Source organism: Ambystoma mexicanum, chromosome 2q (genome assembly GCF_040938575.1).
Source record: "Ambystoma mexicanum isolate Mex_15411 chromosome 2q, UKY_AmexF1_1, whole genome shotgun sequence".
In the NCBI taxonomy this organism is placed as follows: Eukaryota; Metazoa; Chordata; class Amphibia; order Caudata; family Ambystomatidae; genus Ambystoma; species Ambystoma mexicanum.
This window is the reverse complement of record NC_090924.1, coordinates 1230615869-1230642050: the sequence shown is the minus strand read 5'-3', so window position 1 is coordinate 1230642050 and position 26182 is coordinate 1230615869. Positions and strand designations below refer to the sequence as shown.

At 43.6% G+C, this 26182-nt stretch overlaps 1 protein-coding gene across 1 annotated transcript in view; it reads left to right on the top strand.

The window, feature by feature from the left end:
* The window catches only part of LOC138570059 (wnt inhibitory factor 1-like), a 97343-nt gene that overhangs the window by 32970 nt on the left and 38191 nt on the right, over nt 1–26182 (top strand). The gene's annotated exons all lie outside the window — the stretch shown is intronic.

Below are 26182 nucleotides of genomic sequence, written 5' to 3'. Positions count from 1 at the left end.
GTAGCTGCAGGCCACGGGTGATGCATCCGGCCTTGTGTTTGCATGACAGATTAACCACTCTGCCGCATTTGTTTTAATTGGTTGAACTAGCAAGTAATCCTACAATGTACTTTCTTTTAGTAGGTAGAAAAGTAATCTGACATTGTATTTGCATTATCTCCAAGTTTCATTCTTCAATTAAGGCACAAGAACACACACTTTTTCAAATAATAAGGGGCACTTTGAATATCTGGTATAAAACATTTTGACCTCAATTCACGTAGTTTTCCCAAGTGTATCGATGACGTGAAGGAAAAGTAATAACTAACACATGCATGCATTGCACACTGTTTCCACTTGATGTCCAAAAGGAGTTACTCCGTTTATCAGGCGGGATCTTTTGTACACTTTCGGCAAATGGATGTATTGCACGCATTCATAGCCTATTGCTAGGTGAGAGCGTTGTTGATAAAAACACACCAAGTTGTCCATTCCGTCGTTATTCACAAGTATGTATAGAGCGTGTCCCGTACAGGCAGGAGTGGAGAGCTCTACACGTAGCGTGTGTGTCTCAGAAGGGGAGGAGCTGCTGCTCAGTCGAGTGTTCTTCCTCCTGTGTGCCGATGCTCGACTGCATCCCTACAAGGTTACGAACTGACTATTACAAAGTCACACCTGTTAGAAAGTCAGTGGTCGAAGTGAGCTGGAGCGGCTGGCGGTGCCCTCTACTTTTTTAAAAATACATTTCACTGCTCCTACACTTTTATTTTTAAAAATAAACTGTTCCAGAATGGTTTTGTTTTAAAATAAAAGTGTAGGGAGCACTGAGCAGTTGAGACTTGCACTTCAGTGCACTACACTGAACCTTCGCTTAAACAGCAGGCGCATTTGTTTAGGGGTTTGTATTGTGCTTGGGCGGGGGCGTGGCGATGGGGATTGTGGGGAGCTGGGCAAGGCAGCAGGGAACATAGTGCCACTACTTCTTTTCATGCACTTCGATCACGGTAGAAAGTGCTCTGAAACTGGAGTTTCTTTAATGCATCACTATAAAAAATATCACATGCTATCACATGCTATTATTTTTGTTATCCATATTTTTGATTGATCTTGGCTGTTCAGAAGGTGTGCAAAGTGCACGCATTGCTATCAAATTGGTAGCACGTGAATGGGGAGTGATACAAATCAATGGCAGACTGGGGATTAAAGAAAGAAGTTTGATCTTTTAAAACCACCCTTGTTTGTTTATGCCATGAGTAGGTTACTATATTGTTTATGTATTGTGTTCACTGCACGCACATAAGCCCGCATGTCCACTCCAATGCGTGTCAATTCTGGTAGGTTCACGTTACACGTGTGTTAGAAATGCTTTTTTCACTATACCATGTTTGTCAGTATATCATACAACACACAGCCATAACATAATCCATCCAGATTTAAACATTCACTTTTTGAATTCGACACTCAGGTCCTGATTCATGGAATTATTTGCGCGGGAACTAGGGGACTTGCACGCCAAACTGCATGCAAATCCGCGTTTGTTGATTCATGGAACCGACTGCACTGGAGTTTCTTTGAACTTGCGTGGAGTACGCGCAAGTCCAGGAAGTCTGTGCGAGCCGTCAAGCTCCTTGGGCGAGACACCCCGTAGAGCGTGGGCGTGGCTTGCGCAGAGGGCTGGGAAGGGGGCAGAACACAGAAAATGAGGAAGTACATGCGAAAAAGTGGGATTTATGAGGGATGACCCGTAGGCAGTCCCTCGCATGCCTACATTTGCGCCAAACGACATGTATTCATGGAAACACCCGCACAGCCTCTCAGCTTAGAAATGGCCAGACAATCACTACATTGCCTGAAGGCAGGCGTAATGACACTTGCGACACTTGCGCATAGGATTTGCAGCACAGAAGTGGGTTTGCATGTCAGATTTAGGGTGCGTGTATGCAACCGGGGTTCCGATCTAACTTAGGGGTGCATGTACGCAGTGTTGCGGGGTGCAGGAACGGTTTCCGGGGGTTTGCATGTAGTTTTTCAGAGTTTAGACTGAGTTATGATTTTTCATATGCATGCTGTTGGGGTGCCAGCAGTTGTTATGGGGGACCCTTTAAAGGATCCCCGAGATGCAGACCTGCTTGCAGGGGACCCCATGCACTGTTTGATGGGTACATGTATTCATGCCCGGGGAAGCATGCAAAGGTAGCTGTTCTGGCTGTTTATGCTTTGTATATTGGTGTGTTGGCGGCTTTCTAGCCGTGACTTGAGAATACGGTTACTTTGCAAAGTAAATTGCATCAATACGCGGGACGCACATTTTTTATTCTGCATTTAGTCTCGCGCAGTGTCATCTCGGCCCGTGGTCCTTGTGGGATTTCTGCACACATTTCCTTGAATCAGCCCCTCTGTATTTGAAGCAAAACACTTATTCTATAAGCCTTTCTAGTAAATAATGTATTGTGTATGTGTTTAGTGAGTGTAGAGTTCATTCGCTAACATAGCATAGCTTTGTACACCTTGCTTTCTGTATAGTTGGAGAAGTTGTCATCTTGTTGGGCACAACGTCTCCTCCTTCCAGATCCTGCTCTTCTTATGATGGTGGCATGGCTTCCCAATTGTACAGGGGTTTTCATTTTCATAAACTAGTTCACCAGCTTCACCAGGGCTGTGGGGTCCTTCCTCAGATGGTAGAAGAGCACCTCTGCAATCATGCCGCAGTGATTGTGAGGCTCACTGGATATGGTTGCCCTTGTGATTGGGGGAGATCACAGTAGAAATAAGACAAATGTGACATGGTCATCCTAGGTCAATCCCCTTTCATCTAAGGAATACGTATCAACAAAGACAGGCGGCTTAAAGAGGGTAGTTACTACTTGGTGGATGCAATCAGTGCATTCTAAAAGATGCTAAATATAGAGGCTGATGTAGATTTCAAGCACAGTCAATGCATTATGACCATTTTAATATGCAATGGATATGTCTTCTACCAAGGACAATACACTTCTCTGAGGTGTACCAACATGAGTCAAGAAGTAGAAAATAATGTTGCTTTATTTCGAGTTCAGTTGCAAGAATCCATGTACTCGTAATGCAGAGGCGTTGATAGGTGGGGATGGGGTCGGAGGAGGGGTTATAGCCCCGGGTCTTTTGGTTTAATCCCCGGATAGAACACAGGGGCTTCAACCAAAAGGCTAGCTAGCCCCGAGTCCCAACAGTCCCTACATTAGCCTAGCTCCTGTTCTTTTACAAACCTAGCAACACCCCTGTCTTGATGTAAGATGTACCACCGGGACACACACTTGTCCAGACAGTCCCAAAATCATACATGCATCACACTTACCCAACATTCATCATCATTCATCAACATTCTACTACATGTAAGAAGGACCAGCGACACAAAAACAACATCTGCCATGCACACTAATCTCACTCAAAGCGAGAGGTAACAACATGCTAAACTGGTGTGCATCTTAAAGGGACACATATATAGGTTCAATACCATAGCATATAATAAAACTTGGTAGTGGACACCATCACTAAAAAACACCTATACAAAATGTATACATATGATCCATCCAAGCTAGGTTATATGCAAACCTAAAGGATAAAGTACAATAACAAAGCCTGACCAACCCTGATTTAAATTCAACAATAGCCAGAAAGGTTTGTGTCTGCTCCTTCAGCGAAACATCTCAGGAGGATAGCTCAGGGGCAACATGCAGAGCAACACAGGTTTGATCCCTGGGTCTGCCCTTAGAAACTTCTGGGTATTAAGCGCTTTATAAATAAACTATCATATCATACGTGCATTAACCTCATGTCATTTATTAACTTTAATTAGCAACCAGGGCGGGGGAGCCAACCAATCAGATTGCTTGGATCTACGGCTGAATCGTAAGATTTCAGCCTTCATTCCAAGCAACCTAATTTCAGCTCCCTGCACCACAATCTTGCCCCACCCTCCCTTCCTCTCTGGCCACTTCCCACCCTCCAGATCCACTTACATGCTTCGTTCCGCGGGGAAGCCCTCGCCGCTGCAGCCCCTCTGTGTCCCTTACAACTGCCAAGGAAATAGAAGAGGGGCTCTGCATGGAACCCAGCCTTCCAGCTCCATGGAGGCTATCTTAAGTATTTTGTTTGAGTGAACAGGACAGCTTGCTGCGTCGCATTCATTCAAATGAAACTTATTGCTGTTAGCCTCCTGGGTCTCCAGATTTAAAACCTGGGGTGCTAATAGCAATAACACCTGATCCGGTGGGCCAGATTGGGTGATGAAGGCACTGGGGCCATTGTTAAGGTCCTCATGCCATAACCTGGGCTCTGGGCGGTTAACACCCGATATGGCCCGCCGGATTGGGTGTTATTGCTATAATAATTCCTACACATCCACCAAAACTGCAATGATTTCTACTTGTTGAAATTAACTAACCTTAAGGAGGCTAAGGAGTTATGGGTGTCTGCAGAGTGGGTTTCAACAGGATGAATTGATAACCCTGCCTTGAAACATGAACATGCTCTCCACTGCAACTTTCCAATATATTCTAAAGACTCATGTCCTGTGAATAAAGCATAAGCAACAAGCTTGCTCATCCATGATGACCATCAAAAAGCAACTGTCTGCCTCCGGTAGCTGCAAACGAATCTTTAAAAAATAACATTATGAAAAAAGGTGTTCTGTAACTTTTTGTCACGACCCTCTTCTCCTATATCAAATTACCTTTCCTCACTGAATTACCTGCTAGAAAAGCGTTTTACATTAATCTTAAGTTCACAAATATATCAAAGTTCACCATCAACATTTTGCAGAATATTAAAATTAATGATCATGAGTCACTGTCATAATTTGAAATGTCTTTGACCACATCTTTGATTCACTCCAGTGCTCCATCAACAGGGGTATCCATTCTCCACATCCTCTTTCCAGTCACATAAGCAAAACTGTCACAATTCCAAATACAGCCTACTCTTTGCTTGTCTACAGACAATCCACAAATACTGCTAATCAGACCAACCAATCTGCCACATGTAATCTCTACTCCACCCGCCTGCCATTCCTGACCAATCCCTATTTCCTGTCCAACCTTTGCCTTCAGGTACAACACATCCACACATTTTCTATGTCTCGATCTACTCTGAATCCTTTGAATGCACACTGATTTTTACAACCTTCATCAACTTGTGCATCATGATCTGAATAATGCAAAATCCACAAATAACATCCAGGTACTTGCTCATTCACAAACAAATTAAATATCATGCTGTACATTTGATCGCCATTACTTAAATATGGCACACCTCTGCTGCACACCTGCGGCAGAAAGCACTGTTCTTTTCATTTAGTTACAAGTGGTGGTGTGGCACTGATCGAAACTAAGCATCTACTCTGCAAGGAAACCCCAAAACTAGTTTCAACTCAATTGAGCTTATACTTGTGAAGTGTTTCAATTGACCTGCCCCCCATCATCACTACAGCAGTGTACCACCATTCCCCAGATGTCTGACCACATTCCTGACCTGGTGCAAAGTATATTGTCATTATCTAATTGCCCTTGTATTTTAGGCACATTTAACATGGGTTGATGACCTTGCCAATAAGCACTCATGGTTTTATTGTGGAATTACACTATCTTTGCTGTTTTTCCAAAATCCTTCACATGTTGTTGGTCATATCTGCAAAAATGTGAGAACCTCTCCACTGAGAACAAAAAAGGCAAGGCTGAATTACTGTCTCATGCAATGGTGCACATCTGAACAGAGGAGAATTACCCATCTGCATATCTGTCTGGTACTTCCCACAAAGAGAGTTCTGTGCCAAAATATAGGCAATTCCTCTCTGGAACAAAATAGTGGCAGCAGTCACACTAGAGACACATTTCTGCCTTGATGGGAGTCAACAGTGTGAGGTGGCTAAGGTGCTGTGCCCCGACAAGGCACAGAGAGCAAGCGATTCATGCCAGGATTGCCTTCACTAACTTAGTGTGATACCCAAACTGTTTCATTTGCCAAAAATGTGATATCCCCTCTACTGACAATGAACAAAGCTATATAACCTGTTCCGTGGAATGGTGCCAACCCAGAATTATCTACCTCTGCTGAGAACAAACCAGCACACATTGTATTGATTAACATTTCGATTGATATCTCTTTCATAGTCTGATCTCTTAACTGTTGCTTTTGACTTGGTTGATGATTTCATTCACCCAACTCCTCCAGCAGGCCCCCCGTCCTTTCTGATCAAAATACCCCAATAGCATCTTGTCAGATTCATTTGAAGGGTTTCTGAGGAATCAGATACAAATGCGAATCTCACTAGTTGCGCTCACAAGCTACCTAGAAATATTCTTGGTGCAAACATTAGAAGAGATCACACCCTGTAAAATTCTGACAACCAAATACATTAAATCCCAAAGGAGCAAGTGATTCATTATTGACCTTATTGACTGCTTACTAAAATAACTCGCTAGACACTGTGACAAAGTTCAAACTTTTTGGTTAGTTGATGGTACTGGGAAGCCATTAACCACTAACCCAAAATATGCTGTCAGCCACTATGTGTTGTATGGTCTGTAGAAGGAATTGATAGGGTGTCCCAGGTGCCCCATCTCTTCTATAAACTGTGATATCCCCCTTATTATCCTGAACTTTCCTTTAAAGACCATCATCGATTAATTAGTACAAAATCCCTGATTGCCCAAAACCCAGTTGTGTGTTAAAGATTGCAGATGTTATAGTACATTTTTCCCAACAAATTCTTGAGGCACAATCTCCCTACCTTAGACATCAGTGGTCTTCAGGTGGTAGCCACAAGTGTTAATCATCAAACAGCCAACGTGCAGCAGGGTTACCAGTCAATTGGTCGAAAACATTTGGTCGATAGGACAATTGGTCGACACCATTTGGTCGAATGCCAAATGGTCGAATTTTTTTTTTTTTTTTACCCCTTTTTTTTTTTGGGGGGGGGGGGTCCCCCCCAACCCCCTTTTTTTTCTTTTTTTTTCTTTCCCCACACGAAAACCCACAAAAAAAATATATAAAAAAAAAAAAAATTCGACCATTTGGCATTCGACCAAATGGTGTCGACCAAATTGCAGTCGACCAAATTGCAGTCGACCAATTGACAGGACACCGTGCAGCAGCAGAACCTGCAAGAGAATAATCAAAGTGGGGTCCCACTGTCACAGACAACAGATACTCAACATTGCTTTTATGTAAGAAAGACTACAGCTTACTTCCCTCAGATGGATGATAGAGCTGGAGGAACGTTGCCTGCATGACCAGGAAGATTCCACATTGACCTGCAGTGTTTCAAGGAACAGAGTCATAGCTATGCTGGTAGCCAATACAATATTTAAAGCAAGATGGTGGTTGGCCCACTTCACTGAGGTCATCAAGGAGCCACACTATCAATGGTCTTACCAATTAGCAATGCTGGAGGCTTATATGTAATTGTAATCACCAATCTCTGTGCAACATGAACTATGCAGTACAGCTCTCAGAATAAGAGACTGACAGGGCCAGGAGGCAGGTTTAGTAGGAGAATGGGAAGACAATGTAGGTGGATCAATGTGTTGGTGTTGAAAGAAGCAATGATTTAACAGTACTGAAGGAGAATGGTCGGTCAGCAGGAGTCATAACAACTTTGAGACAGAGGAAGAGGTTTGTAGCATGAGGAGAAGCAGCAGTACAGGAGGAGGACAAATAGGCAGAAGAGAGCTGGAGAAGAGACAAAAAGCACCACATAGAAGAAATACAGCTTGAGTAAAGAGTGAGTGGAATAGGTGGTATATAGCTGGATGGGAGAGCAGAGAAGGCAGAAAGGAGCAAAAAGAGGAGGAGAGTGAAAAAGATAAACGAATATGAAGCAGAGTAGAAGATATACACAAACAAGACCTACAAGGCAAGGCAATGAGTGGAGTAGAGGCCACAGAAGAGATATATCTAGAAGAGGAGAACACAAGGAGTCTAAGACAGAACTAACATGCCTGAGAATCAAGGAGAGAATAGAGAAGGGTGGACATCCGTAATTACTTATGGAAGAGTTGGAGATGCTAGAAGATGAGGTGAAGAGGGCCCATCTATTGCCGCACATGAGAAGAAAATAGAGAGGCAGTAGACCAGGGGGTTGAGGCAGATGAAGCACATTTCTATCCATACTGGCAATGACAGTGGTAGAGTTGGGACCCAGTACTGAGGGGCTCATACTCAAATGTTGATGGACCCAGTGAGATTTGGAGACCTGTAACCCAAATGTAGCAAGAACTGAGACAAGCTCAGGCAAGCCAAATTTGCAGGGCAGGATGACCCACTAAGGAGAACTCTGGAGCCTGACTGCGGTGTCGACCATGAAAGAACCACTTGAAGCACGAAAGAAGTGCCAGTGGCACCTGAAACTCCATTGACTATGAGTTACTTTTGTTTGACAGCCACAAGGCAAATACCTAGTGTATTGAGGGACAAACCTATAGATTGTTTTAAAAGCAAGCTGACTCCCCAGATCATCATCAGCACCGATCCTATTTCAGATGTGAAAATAAATCTGTTTGAATCACATTTCTCGAGTCCTGAGTTGGCTTTTGATTCCTTGGCCATGACAACATGCAGAAAGATGTTGTAAGAACACCAACTCCATTTTGATTGTAAATTGTACAAAATTGACCACAGAATCTTTACAAATGTGAACCACGTAATCAAAGTTCCATATATTTCAAAGCAGAATTAACACTGCCACAAATCATTGAAGAAATGTTATGCACCTTCAAAGATGTAAACAATCACACCTACCTATCTGCCTCCTCAGATCTCTCTAAACCATCGCTATGTAAGATTTTCATTTCAATGATAAATCTTGCTGACCTGATGTTGTGATTATTTGTCCCTCATTCCTATGTCAGTGGTAATATTTTTCCCATCTCACCTAGTCTTTTACTCTTTTATGGGTTGCCAAAGGGTAAAGTGGGATTTCCATCCCCTTTACATTTTATATAGTGAGCCAGTACACCCCACCATTTGTGGAGTGCTGGGGAGATACCGTGTATCCCCTTGCTTACTTACCTGGCAACATTTTTGTTACAATTGCAAGTTTACTTGAATGGCTGGTGGCAGTGAAACAATTGTTTAGACTTTAAGTAAATATTACTCGCAGGCTGTGAAATCAGTCTTGGTAATGCACAAGAGGGTCACCATTCTGCTAGAATAGTGGGCTCCTTCTTTTTTCGCCATTTCTCATTTGCTTGTTGTTTCCTTTGTCTTCTTCTGCCGTTTTAGTTGGGAATGACCTTGGTTGAAGTTTTGGCTTCGGCGGGAGTTTTTTCAGAGTGTCTGAGAAGACAGGCAGCGAGGAAGGAATCCAAACCTCTGCAGCTCTTTGTCTTTCACCTTGACTGAAAGGAACCAGTTCCCACTGGGGGGCTGGCTGCCCTGATTGGACAGCCAGACCACCCTTTTCTGTAAACGGCAGGGATAGTTTGCAGAACTTGTGCTGTAGTGCCTGATAAAGACTCTGATTCTGGCAGCTTCTGATAAGTCCACCACTGGAGCTGAATCCAAAGTGGAAGATGATGAAAAGATGTATGTATTCATTTTCAGTGACCGGAGAGCCTGCTGTGTAACCAGAGCCTGATGCAAACTTTCCTTCCAATCAACTCAGGGATCCCGAATACAATGACTCCTACCCAGAGACTAGTTTGATCCACTCCTCTTAGAAAGACCTGTAAAACAAGCTATCCCTCAACATGCTGTCACTTTCATGGACTGCTCAATGCCAATACTAGGGGAACTCAAGCCTGAGTGCAATGCATGATCTTCCAAGGTCTGAATCATGCTGAAACATTGTTGGACACCTGTTGGACCTCCAGAGATATGACTTAAATCCCTGAATACCCCTCACCAGAGTGCAGGACCAAGAGAGTGAAGAGAATCGGACCAGTGATATTCGTCGTTCATCTGGTTCCTGTCAGAAGTAGCCAAATACACAGAGCCATGAGAAACCCAGAATAATCCTTTGCTGAAAGCCTCCTCTGGTGACTGCTGCTGCAAGTTCCCATCCAGTATCCATTTCTTCAGTCTACAGGCCAAGAATCCAGGGACCAGGTCTGTGATTCTGCATCTTGAAGGCATCCGCCCAGAAGCTCTTTCTCCTAAGGTAGTGTCTTCGTTTGGGTAATTCGTACCATAAGCCTTGTGTGAATCCTGTGAGGATGATTGGGTGATTCGTGTGGTTGGGAGTTTATCTTGGGCTTCTTGTATTTAAATAAACCACTTATTCAGCTGACACACCGCGGAGCGGTGAGCGGAGCATGAGCAGAGGGGGAGCAGTCGTCCGCAGACTGCAGTCTTTCTACCATGCTACCTGTGGGAGGACTCTTATTCAGCTGACATACTGCAGAGCGGTGAGCGGAGCGTGAGCAGAGGGTGAGCAGTCGTCTGCAGTCTGCCGCAGGAGCAGCATGGAGCCTGCCTCTGTGACTGCGGCTCTGCCCTCGCAACTCCTGCACTCTGTGAATTCGTCAGAACCCCCGTTAGAAGCCTTGTCATCCCCATCGGAAACCTGTATATTACGGAGTACCAGTAAAACACTTGATTCCAAGAAATCAATACCAGCACCTACTCTTAAAAAATCGAAGGAGGTAAGGCCACCTTCCAAGACCATCATTTCCACCCCTTCGAGTATTTTGAGGCTAGTGAGTCCTAAGACCAAGTCGAAGCACAGAATGGGACAGAGTACTTTGGACCCTGCTACTGCTGAGAACCAGTCACCAACGGGCCCTCCAAACTCATCTTTAAACACCTTTCTAAATGTCTTGGACAAGGCCAAGACAGCATACGAGACAGAGACCAATTTTGAGAAAGAGCCTGCCGCGACCACGCTCCCTGCCTTACCCGCATTTCCTGTTTCACCGGCGCTGTGGGTTTGTGGCGTGTGGTCTCTGACGTCTTCGTGCAACCATCGGTGTCCCAGCAGTTTTCCTCATCTTCCTCGCCAGCGGCCCGCTCCTCCTCGCCCAGCAGCCCGTACCTCGCCCGGCCGTTTCAGCCTTCCCGTCACGTTATCGCAACGATGGGTGCCTTAGCTTCGGCCGTCGGAGGACGGTTGGCTCATGCCCCTGTGCTGATGGTCTCGGGCAGTGGTTTGACGGCCTGTATGGCCGGGAGTGAGCCTGCCTTGGCTGAGGCGCAGAGGTTTATCGAGCGGCACCCCAGTCCGCCTCGGACTCTCGAGGCAACAATTTCTACATGCACCACCGGGGTGCAAGACATTTTTCCTCATTCAACACGGCACACAAAGGGGATGCTGCCAGAGCGGCGCGGGTCCCTTGGATGTTATTCCAACGGCTGCAATTTCAACTTCAACTTCAACGACAATTCTGGTGGCAGCTCAATTTCATGCGGCACTGGAATCTCCCAGCACAAGGATCAAACATGTGCTTCCTCAATCGTTAACCCCGAGAATTCGGGGAAACGCTCTTTCGCCAGAGAACACCCAAACAGCAGCTTCAGTGCCTTATGTAACCCCCAAGGCCCCACTGCAAGCCCCGCTCATGCATCACTGACAAAGCAGCAAGAGTTTAGCATACTTTTACCTGAACAAGGTATTGTGGATCAGTTGGCAATTCAAGAAAGCCAAGGTTTCTCTAAGTACAACAAAAAAACAACAAAAAAAAACAAATACAAAGCAAAAAACACTCAGATTAAAGAAAGTAGGGAATTCCACTTTACCGGCGCCACTTCTCTCTAGTGCACTTAAAAGATTTTATTAACAAGCATTACAAAAGAAATCTGGATCAAACAAAAGAACTTTTAGATGCAGAAATCCTGGAGCCTATTCAGGATCTTCTCCCAGTCAGTAAAGCAAGGAAATTAACATCCGGGATTTTGAACCAGGCCCAGATCCAATCAGCAATCCAAAAGCAATTAACTGGAACAAAAGATGCGTCTACCGCGCCCATAAATGACTCACCGACTCGAATGTCTCCAGCTAAATCAAACAACGGGCGCCTCTTGACAAAGAATCAAATAAAGAGCTAGAACCTCCAGTAGCGATAATCAATCTGGACGATCCCAACACAACCAGGACACAAAACAAACCAATAATGGATGAGAGTCCATTTGAATCAAGAAACCCGATCAGCCCTAAAGAATTTGGGTCTACACATGGAAAACAAACACCTTCAACGCCCACATGTGACCCCGAAGCTCAAGCTTCTAGACCATTGATTCAACCCGTAATGCTTCCTTCGCCTGACCAATCGACCCTTGACGATGGTCAGACTCAAACAGACGACCATTCTAGTGAGCCATACTTGTCGATTTTGAATACTCCACGACCCCGATCTGCTCCCAAAAACAGAAGACTAAGTGAAATAACCACTTCAGGAAACAAGGAATCGCCTAAAAAAAAATCGACATTACAACAATCATGTCGGCAATTACAATAGCTCTATCACCGTTTGGGAAGCTGTATGAAGCCATCAATGACTCGTTGAAAGACAGCACTGTCATTACAGCAATGATGCACAGCAAACTGATTTTTGTCGAAGGTTATATCACGGCTTTGGATCAAAAAAGTAAGGAACATAGAGATCTTTGGGAATCGAAGCTGACTCTATTAGAAGATAAATTACTCTGCCTTAAATCAGCTATGCCGGTTACCCTGGAAAAGGAAACCCAGACCGAAGTGCCACCTAATCCACTTGAATTGGCCCCTGTATTCAAAAGGCAAATGGAAAAGTCATCGCAACCTGCTCCATCATCGGCCAAACACCAGAGAGCAGTGGAAAATCAACAAAAAACAGCACAGGGCTCTAAAAGTAAACCATTGCTGAAAGTTGTAACGTCCAGTGAATCAGATACTAGTGCCTCACAAGCAGTGTCGGCCTTTGACCCCCTGATGTCTTCGGGAACTAAACGTAAAGAATCAACGAAAGAAAGGCCATCATCTCTACAACAAAGACACAAAGTCCCAACAATTCAGTGATCTGCATTTCCACTTCTCCTAAGACGACGGAAGAATGCATAGCTCAAAGTTCATTGATAGACATAACCCAACACTGGGATTCAACTGATACACGAGCCTCGCAACCAGAAATTCTAAACAAATTGTCTGAACAAACACCGACTCTGCCAAATTGTGCCTCAGTTGGGGAAAGTTTCTTATCTCCTTCAACCAGCCAAAACGATCATAAAGACATCAAACTGACACCGGATACGTCGGAACGTAGTGAAAAGAACTTTCCTCCAGTCTCAACTAATCGAACAAACTGAAGACTTAGTCCTTCGAGACGCCTGATAGATGACCATGGCAAATCAAGAGATCTGTCACTACGATTGACTCGTCTCTTCAAAACTGACCAAAAACATCAAACGATCACTACATGATCTTAAATAGAAACACGGTTCTCAGAACACTAAAAAGGGTGAAAACTCTGCAGAACTTAAAAACAGATGATTTCATCTTGATTGAACCCTATCATAGAAAGAACAAAGCGAAGGCCTATCTACATATTAAAAAACAAGCACTTCAAGAAATACTGCAAGAAATATACGTGGATCTAGCCCACTTGGGCTTCAATCTCTACGAGATCCCAATTACTAATTCGAAAGACACGCCACGAAACAAACACAGAACATCGCCTAATAAAAATTACAGATTAAAATCGCGAACATAAGACCTCTATAGACCGGCAAGACAGGAAAGAAGCCCATAAAAATTGACCAAAAATACCCAGCGATACAACGGATCAACAAAAGGACATCCTACAACTAACCACCCAAGGCATAACCTAATCAATAATGACAGATCAGATCAAATAAGCGACCTCAGTAAAAAGTATGGATACGAACGGCAACAGCCTCATTCATCTGCTTATCCCACCTGCAACCAAGCCCAGAGAGCTTCCCCGCAAAACGAAAGGAACACAAGAAAATCCTCGGAGCAGACTACAATATGCTCTGACAAATCTCCTAAAAAAGCAAATGGACTTGGTTCCGGAACACCTTAACACCAGGGCTCAAAAGATAGCAGTCACCTAGGGGTGTTGAGTCGCTGTCACTGCCGCCCCAACCAACCCTGCAATCAGACGCAAAAAAGAAACCCTAAGTATAGCGTCCTGGAATACTAGAGGCCACGTCCACCTTACTAAGCCTGACAGCCACTCCTACGATGTTATATGCCTTCAGGAAACGTGGCTGCGGGATAAACCGGCTCTAGATGGCTACTGCATTGAAATATCTCCGGCCATCAAAGGTCCACTGGGACGCCCTTCTTCTGGCCTATTGATAGCAAACTGCACAGGATATGGAATATCCATCACAAAGGTTATAGCCCGTAGCTACGAAATTTTGGCTGTACTGAATTTCCCATCGTCCGATTTGGTAGCTATCATCAACGTCTACTGGAATCCTTAAAAGACAGCAACAGAGAATTTCTGTGACAAAGTTCTTCATTGTTCTTCGATCCCCTGCAAACAGGATTTCAGCAGCGGCCAACACTATTGATGAGATTGCAATCGAATATAAATCTCCTAACATCTTGATCTGCGGGGACCTCAACGCAAACTGTATTTTAATATGTAGATAGGCCTTCGCTTTGTTCTTTCTATGATAGGGTTCAATCAAGATGAAATCATCTGTTTTTAAGTTCTGCAGAGTTTTCACCCTTTTTAGTGTTCTGAGAACCCAACACATTCAAAACAAAACAACCTATCAACTCATCTGCAACAATTAGGGGACTTGCTTGGAGTACCACTATGAAATCCAGTAATCTTCTTAACAAAGCGACCACTACTGATACAGACTCTCTAATACCGGCCTGGGAGAACTAAGGACAGTGACCATAACTTGCTGAATCTTATATACAGAAGTAAACCACGTCAATTGCAATCCTACGACTCGTTAATTGAGACGAACTAACAGCAAACCCGTCTACGTATGATTGCCTCAAATGTCCGCAGGCTTACTGATCAATTTAACAATTTAAACGTCTGACCCTGCATCGCAAGAAATCGCTGCCAGATCCAGTTACATTCCCCTCCTTCTGGCTTTCAAAAGGCCTAAGAAGATTTCCAATAACCTCAGTAATCATTATAGCAACGAGTACAACACGACTCTGTTCTCCAAATGCAGACTTTTGGGAAAGCTAAAAAGACAGGCTGTAACCATGAATTGAACCAAACTTTGGGAAAATCTCCATTCTGAAACAAGAAAATACAAGCAATGGCTGAGAAATTCCAGATGTCTCTTATACAGTCTGACGCCGAGGCAATGTTGACGGCTCGGTCCAACAAAAAATCTCGCGATTTTTGGTCGCTTATCAATAAACCAAACAATCACCTAAACTCGCATATGATCAATCCAGTCTCAGAAGAAAAGTGGACCGCCCATTTCTCGAAGCTGTTTGAACCATTAAAAGGAAACCATCACGTAATCAAGCAACCGAACGATCCATTTTGGGTGGACGAGACAGATAGCGATGAGATAAAAAAATGATCTTAAATCTGAAGTCGACGAGAGCCCCGGGGCCCGATGGACTCACAAACTGTGATCTGAAACAATACCCGGACGACTGGTCAAACCTAATCAGTTCAATCTTCAAAGTCTCTAGAGAAAGAAAAACAATCCCTGACTCTTGGACCCAAGCCTTGATTGTTCCTATTTTTAAAAAGGGCTCCAGAGAAGACCCTATGAACTATCAGCCAATAGCCCTTTTCGATGTTATTGGGAAGGTTTTCGTTACAACTTTGCTGACCCATTTTCGAAAGTGGTCCCATACTTCATTGTTCTTCGATCCACTGCAAACAGGATTTCAGAAAAACGCCAGCACCAGTGCCAACATAATGTGCTTGAACACACTTAAGGAAAGAGACCTGATAGGAGCACCACACATTTTTCTAGCGTTGTCGATCTGTCCCAAGCTTTCGACAGAGTGGACAGACAGAAACTGTGGTCCAAATTAAGGACCTGGCATTGTCCAGAAGGAATCTTGGAACCTATAATCAACCTGCATTCACACACCAGCATCACAGTTCTCCTAAAACCAAGGCCTAATCTCGAACCCAATACCAACATTCCGTGGAGTGAAGCAAGGCTGCCCCCTGGCACCGGCCTTGTTCATATCGTTTCTCGTGACTTTAAAGATAGCCAAAACAAGATCAGGTCATTTGCACCCAAAATAGGAAATACAGCGGTCCCGAGACTTTTATAAGCTGATGACCTGATATTACTTGATCTTACTCAGGTCGGCCTGCAACGACAGCTCGACAACCTGCCGATTTACATTACAGAAAATAATCTTGAGATCAATAAATCAAAAACTAAAATCATGATTTTTTAAAAATCCAGGAACCAAAAAGTAGAGCCTACAGTGGTATCTACATGAGACGAAAATTTAAGTGGTTAAAGCTTTCAAGTACCTCAGAGTTCAAATCAACAGCTCCAAGAAATATGCAAGAAGTACTGTGGTCAAAGGCAAAGAATTTAGCCGCTTAATTAAGAGCAGTCGATAGAAAGTACGGCAAATTCTCACTCCAACCTGCTATCAATTTTTATAAGGCCAAGATTATTCCATCATTGGCGTACGGTATGGATGCCACACCTACAATCCCCCCTCTACTATGGCAAAAACTCGAAGGTTTTATCTGGAGATCGGTGCTGGGGTTACTGAACTCTACATCAGCAGCAGCGATAAGACGGGAACTTGGTCTTGTCTCCCTGAAAGCAGTAGTGGACCATAGTTCCTTACAGCTATACAGGAAAATCATACACCCTGAGAGTCTCGAAATCTACCGCATGATAGCAGAAGAAATTGCCAGAGGCAACAACTGCTTTATGAATGACTGGGCCAAGACCCAAAATCAAAAATTACAGGAAATTGCTTGCACTGAGGAAGAACTAAAGAATAACCCGGTAAGGATAAAAACAAAACTGGAGTGTCTGGACTGGATCACCACTAACGAAAAAGCAACATCTAACAAACTACTAGCCCATCTCCGCATGACGGTAAATAAATTGAAAGAACCTATGACGTATTGCAAAAAATACCCAAGCAAATCACTAATGAGAACTCTATTGAAAGGACGTCTCAACGTCCTACCGACTCAGGAAATCCTAGCTATCAGAACAGGATCGAAGGAAAAAGCCTGCAGACTCTGCAAACATTCTGAAAAGACAGAATCTGTCAGACATTTGCTGATGATGTGCCCTGCTCTGCATCAAGCCAGGATAGCCTTTTTCAGTCCCCTGCTGGTAAACTCATTCGCCAGTAATGAAGCGACATGGTGGAATCGCCTTATTACAGGCGACAAGATTAGATGGCATACGGCATCCGCAAAGCTTCTGAACATTGCAATGGAAAAGACAAAAGTTACCATCGCTCCCAAAACAATCTCTACTCAAAAGATTGATTGACTTAAATACAGATCGTCGTTCTGTTTCCTCATGTAGCTCCTTGAATGAAAATCCTCTCGTAAAAATCTTAATGATTATGAACAAGTAAATAAAAAAAAATAACTAGAGTAAAAGTACTTTTAAATGAGTTAGTGTTGTAATTGTATCTCTGAAATAGAATAAGTTACACAATGTTGAAAAAGTAATTACCTTTGGGTTGCTGGTTGCTCCTTAAGAACGTATATAAGTTACTTTGGATAGTGGTCCAATCTTCTTAAAAGTGTTTGTGTTGGTACTGTTTTATTATTCTTAACTGAATGAGTGTAAAAGCGCACCAATAGGGTTACCTACACTGAATAACTAATTGTCGTTCTTAAAGTGTATTATTGGGTTTTGCTTTCCCTGATCTGCCTAGTGCATTTCTAAAACAGTCTTGCAGTTAATACGTACCTATGAATTGCTGAATGCCCTTCTTAAAAGTATACTAGGCTACCTGCTTACCTTGAAATCCATTGTGTCTTTCTAAAAGTGTATAACTGGGTTATGCTTTCGCTGAAATGCTCTAGAGCACTTCTAAAATAGTCATAAGAGTTCTTACTGGCCTTAGAATTGTATAACACACTTATGAAAAATATAATTGGTAAACTTCCTATGCCTCGAAATAGTGTAATTGTTTAAATACCCACGGGTTATACTGACCTTGCATAGCTGCTGCTCTTCTAAAACTGCAATACTGGGGGGTGCATTTCCGAACTGCTCTAGGGCCCTTCTAAAATAATGTACTGTATTCATACCTATTCTTGAGTAGCTATTCTTGAGTAGCTTTAGGCCTCTAGGTAGTATATAGGTTAAGTTACTCCCTTTGAACTGTGTTCTTTAAAGTGGCATTGGTCTGGTAACATTATGCATTTTTCATAGCAGACAGGTTACATGGGTTGCAAGAGATACTTGTAACTAGTGTTGGCATAACTAAGTGACTCTGAAAGTGAATACCACTGTATGTTATAACCCATGATGTCTACTGCCATTGATTTACTGAATGCAATCTAAAAGTAACTAACTGTGGTTTTAATCCCAAAGAATAGCTGAATGCCATTCTGAATGTGTTGTAGGTTTGACTCACCTTGAACTGCTGATTGCTATTTTTAATACGGTTATACTTTGGTTTGTATACCAAAAGTATTGAGTTGGTTTTTATAATTGTGTTTATATGATATTTGATAGTACTTTCCCAAGATTTATCTTGGGCGTCTTGTATTTAAATAAACCATTTATCCTTTACAGTATATAGTGTTTCAGTGTTTCTTTGGACCATATGTATGATACCATTTCTTTGTACCAAGCTACAGCTCTCTCTCACTCCTAAAATAAGCCTGGCTGCTCTGTCTATGCTACCAAATGTTCTCAGGTTGTACAGCCTTATACTACGAACAGAGTTGTCTACTGCCTCAGATATGCTTTCATTAAGCCCTTAGTTGGACTTTAGAAAAACTGTCCTAACGGCCACACTGATAATGTGATGAATTTCTTTCAAGCAAATATAGAATTTTGACTGATATCTTGATCTCTGTGAACATCACTCGCACACACAAAAACTCGGATAGCTCATTCATAACCATCTTGGCATGAGTTTTCTCTTAGAAAATGCTGATTTGGTCACCAACCATTAATTGTCAATTAAACAATTTTCTGAAAATGTAAGCTTCTCTAATGTCCAAATCTAAATATTCCATCCATTGTCAATTTGATCAATGAATCCTGAGTAGTTCCTAATTGGTCATGGTCATGTGATGCAGCAACCAGCACTACAGAACAGAAAATTCAAACAGGGTAATTTCATAAAAAATGTTAATGCGCTGCTGGAGATCCTCTCCACTTGCACTTCTATGCAAATTGTACCCTTTATGGAATGTGCATCTTCTCCACCAGAAAGTGGAAAAGTGTAAAACACTGACAAAATTCCCTTTATGCTTTACATTTCCACTATGTCTGTGAAAACGTTTCCTGCAAAAAACAATTACAAGAGCCATTTAGAGTGGTTGTCTGTGGAATATACTTGTTTTTCCCAGGTGTAAAGTTCAAGTGGGCTCCATAGGAATCCACTGGTTTAATGCCAACATGAAAACGGTGCTGCTTTTGAAAGGGGCTTTATTTTTTAGTCCTGTCCATTCAGTAACACCACTCCATGTCAAATGAAAATAAAGACCCGACAGATCATTAAATAAGGCGTTAAGGCAGCCTGTGTTAAAGCCTTCTTTAATGACGTGGGATTTGCAAAATTAATTCCACTGATACCAGTGAGACAGGAGTTATGAAGGAGCTCCAGTGCCCAGTATGCAGAGATGCTGCTGCAGGAGGCCAGACCAAGAAATGCAGAGTTGACGGATGTTGGCCCGAGAGACGTGAGCAGCAGCAGCGATGAGATGACTGACACAGGATGATGAAGACTACTGCCTGACACTTGCTGTAAAGGATGGAGGAGTGATGATGGTCAGGTCCTATCACCCACCAAGCAATGCTGTGCCTGGGGTGGTGTGTGGAAGATTCCCTGGTTTACCCCACCATGCCTGGGTGAGTTGGCAGGGGTTCAACCCAGAAAACAAAGGTGTAATCCTGTCCCTTTATAGTGTGGATAAGCCCTTTAATCCATTACAACTCCTTTAGTGGAGTGAGATCCAATATGTGCTCCATACAAAGTTAGTTAAACCCCAGCATCCACAAGAGGTTCGGAAAAGACACTCTTAGTCTATGATTACACCGAATCAGCACTGCATGTGGAACCGGGACAACTGTGCCCTACTTACAAAGTGAGAATTCCTTTACAGCGAAAGACAAGGGAGAAAACATAATGCTAAGTACTACAACCAAACTACTTATGAGATCGACCTTGTCGGTGGAAATCATCATGTTTTGAAGCAATACAGGTGGCTGATTAATTTTGAAGCAGAGATCTGATGGACTGAGACCGTTCTGTACATTTACAGGAAAGCCTTCCAATATGGCAGCCAGCTTATATAAAGCCTGAGGCTTTGTTGCGGATAGAGATGGGGTGTGGCTCCAGGAGTGATAAGGAAGCCTGGCAAGATTGCGGAGGCTTAAACAATCACATTGTTAGTTGTGCCACTCAGAACATCTGAGTAGAATTGATCACAGGGTTAGGCCTGGTTCACTATACAAGCTGCAGGATGTTGAATGAATGATGGACTTGTGGAGACAGATGAGAAGGATGTTCGGAGCAAGTTGGAGGCATAAGAAAGGAAAGGTGGTGACGATGCTGGATGGGACCACAGGACATTAGATAGTGGAAGCCAGGGGAAACAAGGGGATGTTAGAGGTGGTGAACACTAAGGAGACAAATCTAATTAAGTGTTGATGAGGAGGTGTTGAAAGTTCGAAGAGGTGGACATGATGATCAAGGAGGAGGTGGTAACAAACTATAAATCATAGGGCATCTGGCGGGGTCCTGATTTCCCCAGGTGGGTATACGTATCATAAACAAATAATCAGGATGAGGAGATCCAATACAGAGACACAAAAGTGATGTGTGTGTGTGTTTATTATGTAATCACACAGGAAGTAGTTAGTGGCTCAACAATTTACTTTATATTTCTTCCGATAAGCACGAAAGATGGTTGTAACAAACGAACGGACAAAGTTAGTTATACAGTAGTAACACAAATAGGTGTCGGCCTCTGGAGTGTAGAGGTCAAAACTATATTGGGATACATGTTTCCTTACAGATTGAGGGGGTACAAGAACCCGCTGGTACAGGAAAAACACAAGCCTGAGACTGGGGATGGTCTGAGGCATGGTAAACAAAAAGTGCACACAACAATCTTTGAATATGACAAATACAAGGTAGTGATACAGTTGTGTCACGTAGTTCGACACAGGGTGTGACACAGGATGTGTTTCGGCCAAAGAAAGTGGCTTAGTTGGAGACTGTCTTTATGCTGGCCTTCGTCAGGAAAAGGCACCGGTGGCGGTGCTGTCCGTGATGTCTGTGGGTGAAACAGAACTGTTAGGATCTTGAGTGGTTGTTCATTAAGTACTAAAGGTATTTAATACAGGCCAATTGGTGCCCAGGTGATACATCACATGGTGTATCCAAAGGACAGCTTACCTACTGCTGAGGTAGCAGAGGGATGCTGTCGGGAAATCCAAAATGAATGCAAGATAACCGGTGCAATACTGGCACTGGGTGGGTCGGCTGTAGTTTCCTAGAGGCCGAAGTGGTTCAGAGTCTCACGGTACCGGAGTGGGCCGATATTGGACCCAGGTCTGGAAGGAGAGTAGAAAAACAGGTGTGTAGTAACCCATAATCGTGGGGATTCGAGAGTGCTGGATGGTGTTCGTGACCAGCACTAAGTCGGAGGCAATTGGTGGCTATTTTGTCAACCGTGTCGAAATACCCTGTGCGCTTACGGGTCATGAGGAAGATCAAAAGTGACCCTGGGTATGGTGGACAAACGAGGAGGTGCTGTTTTTGCTCTAAAGACACTGAGTACTAATGTGAGCTCAGTGGTGGTGCCTGCAGTACAGTGTTGGTGGTGTAAATAATAACTCGAGTGTGGTGCACAAGTGGTGCATCTCGAAGGCTTAACTTGTAGTGCATCTCAAAAAAGCTTACCCAGCGCGGGGGTAAGTGCAAAGGTTACCGAACTGAGAGGAACGCCACTGGCTCCTGGGACACACAGTGTTCCAAATATAAATACAGTTTGCCCTTTTGAAGGACCAGATCATGGCGGCTACTTGAAAACAGGAGCGAAGCCCTGGTGAGCTGGTGGATGGGTGCCTCAAGTGAGACTGATCACTGCGTTACGAGTGGGCAGGACGTGCTAGTGATATGACCCGGTGCATGCTGCACGGCGTTCGAGTCGAGGAAAACTTACCGCGGTCGTGATGATAGGCTGCCGTGATGCGCGGGGACTGCTGAGAGCCGTGTTAGTCGGTGGCCAAGTAAGCCCTGGCTGTCTGTCTAAAACACTGCCTGTTGCTAAAAACAGGCCAATGGGTGCCCGCGGTCAAACAGAGGCTGCCCGCGGGAGCCAATCAGATGGCTATGCGTGGTATCCCCATCGAAGTGCGATGATGGGTGATGTAGTCCAGTGGGGCGTGACATAGTCTCTGCTATTGGTGGACACATACAGAAAGTGTCACGTGTGAGTGACACATGGACTAAGAGTATGTCTAGGTGGAGTGGACTCCTGTTGAGGCCCGTGAGGAATCGGCTATTGCTCTAGATACAGAAAAATGTATGCAACACCTAAATCAACACAGTTTTGGACTGAGGATTTCTGCCGGAGGCACATGCAGATTGTAGACATGGTTGGCATTAGTGTACAATTGTGCATAAAAGACAACACAACATAGCGGGCAACAATAAGGTTGAAAACATTGCTGCCAAAGGTGTACAGTATTAGTGGTTGTTGCACATTTCAATTTATTGAGCGTTTTAGACACTGGTGATAATAGGTTCTAGTGTAACCATTTGAGAGAAAAACTGGTTTGTGGGGATGGCCAATCCTCTGTGGTAGAGTGTGGGTTGGACACCAGGCGGGCACCAGGCCAAAGTGACATAATTGAAATCAATTACTATTGCTGTAGTCTCGGTGATGTGGCTGAAAATCCATGAATGATGTATTGATGAACCCAATGCTGAAGGTGGTATCTGTAGTGCTCCCTCCGAGAGGAGGCAGGACCCATGATGGGTGAGCTAGAGTGTCTTTAGGTGTTACTTGAGGGTCAGACACCTGGGGAGGGTGTTGACGGCCATGATGGTGCCATGTTTACGGAGCACTGGTTGTTTTCTAGAAGTGTTTCCATTCAACGGTTATATTTAAACCGTTTTTAACCGAGTCTAATTTGTGAACCCATTTTTGCTCAAGTCTGGTGAGGGCAAGGTTGATATCTCCTCCCCGTCTTTGCAGCAGGCGTTGCTGAACCACGGTCCATGTGAATTGTTCGTGGGTGTGTTTCTTCTTGGTAAAGTGTTCGACCAAAGGCTTGTCCTTGATTTGGTTCTTAATGCACGATCTGTGCTCATTAATCCTTTGTTTGACAGGTCTAATGGTTTTGCCAATATAGACCAAGTCACAGGGACACTTGATGGCGTAGATCATGAACTTACTATCGCAGTTAGTGTGGCTGTTCTGTTTCCAGACAAGGTTCTTGTGAGTGAAAGTTTTGCTGTTACTTGTGTCAAGGGTTTTGACCCATGTTGAATCCTTAGACTGGGTATATGTGGGGATGAGCTGGCGCCGCCCATTATTCTATCCCAGAACAAACTAAATCAATAGACTGGGTGGATGTGGGGATGAGCTGTCGCCGCCCACATTCACGCCAGAATCCAGGAGAACTGCGCAGTTGGCATAAGACCACGCCAAAGATACAACCTTCTTGTGGGGGGTTCCACATCACCACTCTAATGTAAGGATGCCTATCAAAATAATAGCAAAAATCTCCTTTAAAATTCAAGACAACTCAAAAATGGATGCAGTACCGACAAATTCCCCAAGGCGGCGCTAGCGGTCTAAACTCTGACAGGGAAACTGTATTTAGGAGTTGCAAGAGGGGCAGGGACTTCAAAGCTTGTTGGTTAATTGAAAATATTAGCCACCTGCTGTTCCCAGAGGCCAAGAGGCTGAGAACTCTTAACACCCCAGAGACTCACCACAGGAGGCAGGATATCACATGGCCCTTCTGAGTGAGAGGGAGGGGGTTTCCCCTTCAGCCTGGAGGAGAGAGACAATAGCCCCTTTCAGTTGAATGGGGTATGTTAATTTTGAGTGTTTCCTGTCAACAGCCCTCTGCCAGCAAGGAGAGACATGTGATCACTGACCCACCCAGACTTCTGGAGGCGGACCCAAACACTTTGGGGAGTTGAATTGCAACAAATGTATATTTTATAGAAACTGTGATAACTTATTGTAACCAAATGACAGGAATGTACAACTTTGAGAGTCTTAGTATGAAAATACCCTCACGATTTGAGTCCAAACTCCGATTTGTACCATGTTCTGGGGCAAAACCCTGCTAATTATGAATATTGTAGACACTGTATTTAAGCTAGAGACATGGAAAGTTACTGGGATATATGTGGAAGGGAAATGTACCTTTTGTATTATTTTTGATGAAAAACCAATGTTGCAAAATGCACTAAAATCGAAAAAAAATAAGTTGCCATTTTTTAATGCAAGCTCCTAGAAACGCCAGAGTCGGGACAGGGACTATCTTTAGTAATATATGATGTGTGTATGTGATGTCAAACAACTTTGTACCTGGGAAATATGTATTTGGATCAGGAATAGATTTGTGTGCACATTGACCAGGGGAGTGTCATTTCTGCAGGTCATAAAAATGACATCACTCTGACACACTATCCCTTCCCAAATCAGGGACCAAAGAATCTATTGACCTATCAAATCAAGAGAGGGGCAGGCTTAGTGATGCTAGCCTCTCCACCCACTTTTTAAAACACATAAAAAGAGACTGCTGGGACAGGTAGAGACATTCAATTCCATTTACTGCAGAGCGTGCTGACCGACGACTTCACATCCAGGTATCCAACACTTAGACTTCCCAGCTAAACAGAGACTACAGAACTTTGAACCAAGAAGGCCCACTGCAAGCAAAAGTATTTGTCAGCAGGCCTCAAAATCTTTTGCAAACTATTCAACAGCCGGGCGAGCTGTTTGAATACTTTGCCAAGAACTTTTGCCGGAACCGCAGACCAGACCCAGACCGCTGTGAGCAGAACCAGAGATCCGGATCGCTGTGAGCAGAACCGGTGCCTGATTGACCCGCCGAGCAGAGGGAACTGCCGCTGAACGTGTTGACCAGATCCGTGACGAGGCCCATTCATTTCAAAATTATGAGTGAGTATCCGCCAGAACTGTGCAGAACCCAATCTCTTAGTTAAAATAATCTAATCCAAACTATTTTAACCTAAGTAGAACTGCCTCCTAGAAATCGTGTCATCTGTCATTCTACAGCTGCGAGCTGTCATCTGTCATTCTAAAGCTGCAAACTGTCACCTGTCATTCTGAGTTTACTTTAAATTCGAAAAACTACCTTTATTAAATCGTCCGTATCTCTGGAACCATTTGTCCTTATACTTTTACCGCAATCGCGATTTAAGCACTCGCAAAATTTACCGCGATTTGCGATTTGGCTCGATTTCTCCACTTGTCAAAATAGCATCTCCATTCCTTCCTTTGTTAAAATCCGTTTGCAACCTGGTAATAACTCATAGAGCATTGCTAAAGTGAGCCTGAACTAATACCAACAAGCATCTCTCACTCACCCTGAATCTCTAGAGGGAATTAAAATCAGTTAGCACATTTTCCCATCCATTGCCATCACATTTAAAAGCATTTTGGGCCTGTGTTTCAAACTTCTACCTGTTTCCTCTAAGCTTGCTGGTGGGGAACTGAATTCCGTATTGTATTTGATTGTATTCCTGAAGACTGTGTGTGTTACTTCCATCTCCTTGCATTGCATATAGGGGGGGTGAATTGCCACCAGGGGAAAAGTGAACATATTATCTCTTGTGAAACCATATCAGTTTATTTTCTGTACTGCATTTATTCCACCTTGCATTTCCTTGAAACCATAAAGCATTTCAGCTACCTCATCCTCTATACTACTTCTAAGTAACCAAATCAGTTTACCAGTAGAACATTATCCATTGTTGATCACTGTCATATTTTAAGTGTGATATCCAATATTAATTTATTATAAAAGTGTGATAGATATATATTGTTATTTTTCTCAAATAAACCTTTTAAATTTGCAAAACAGACCAACTTCTTGGCTCAGTGGGGTCAGGGGG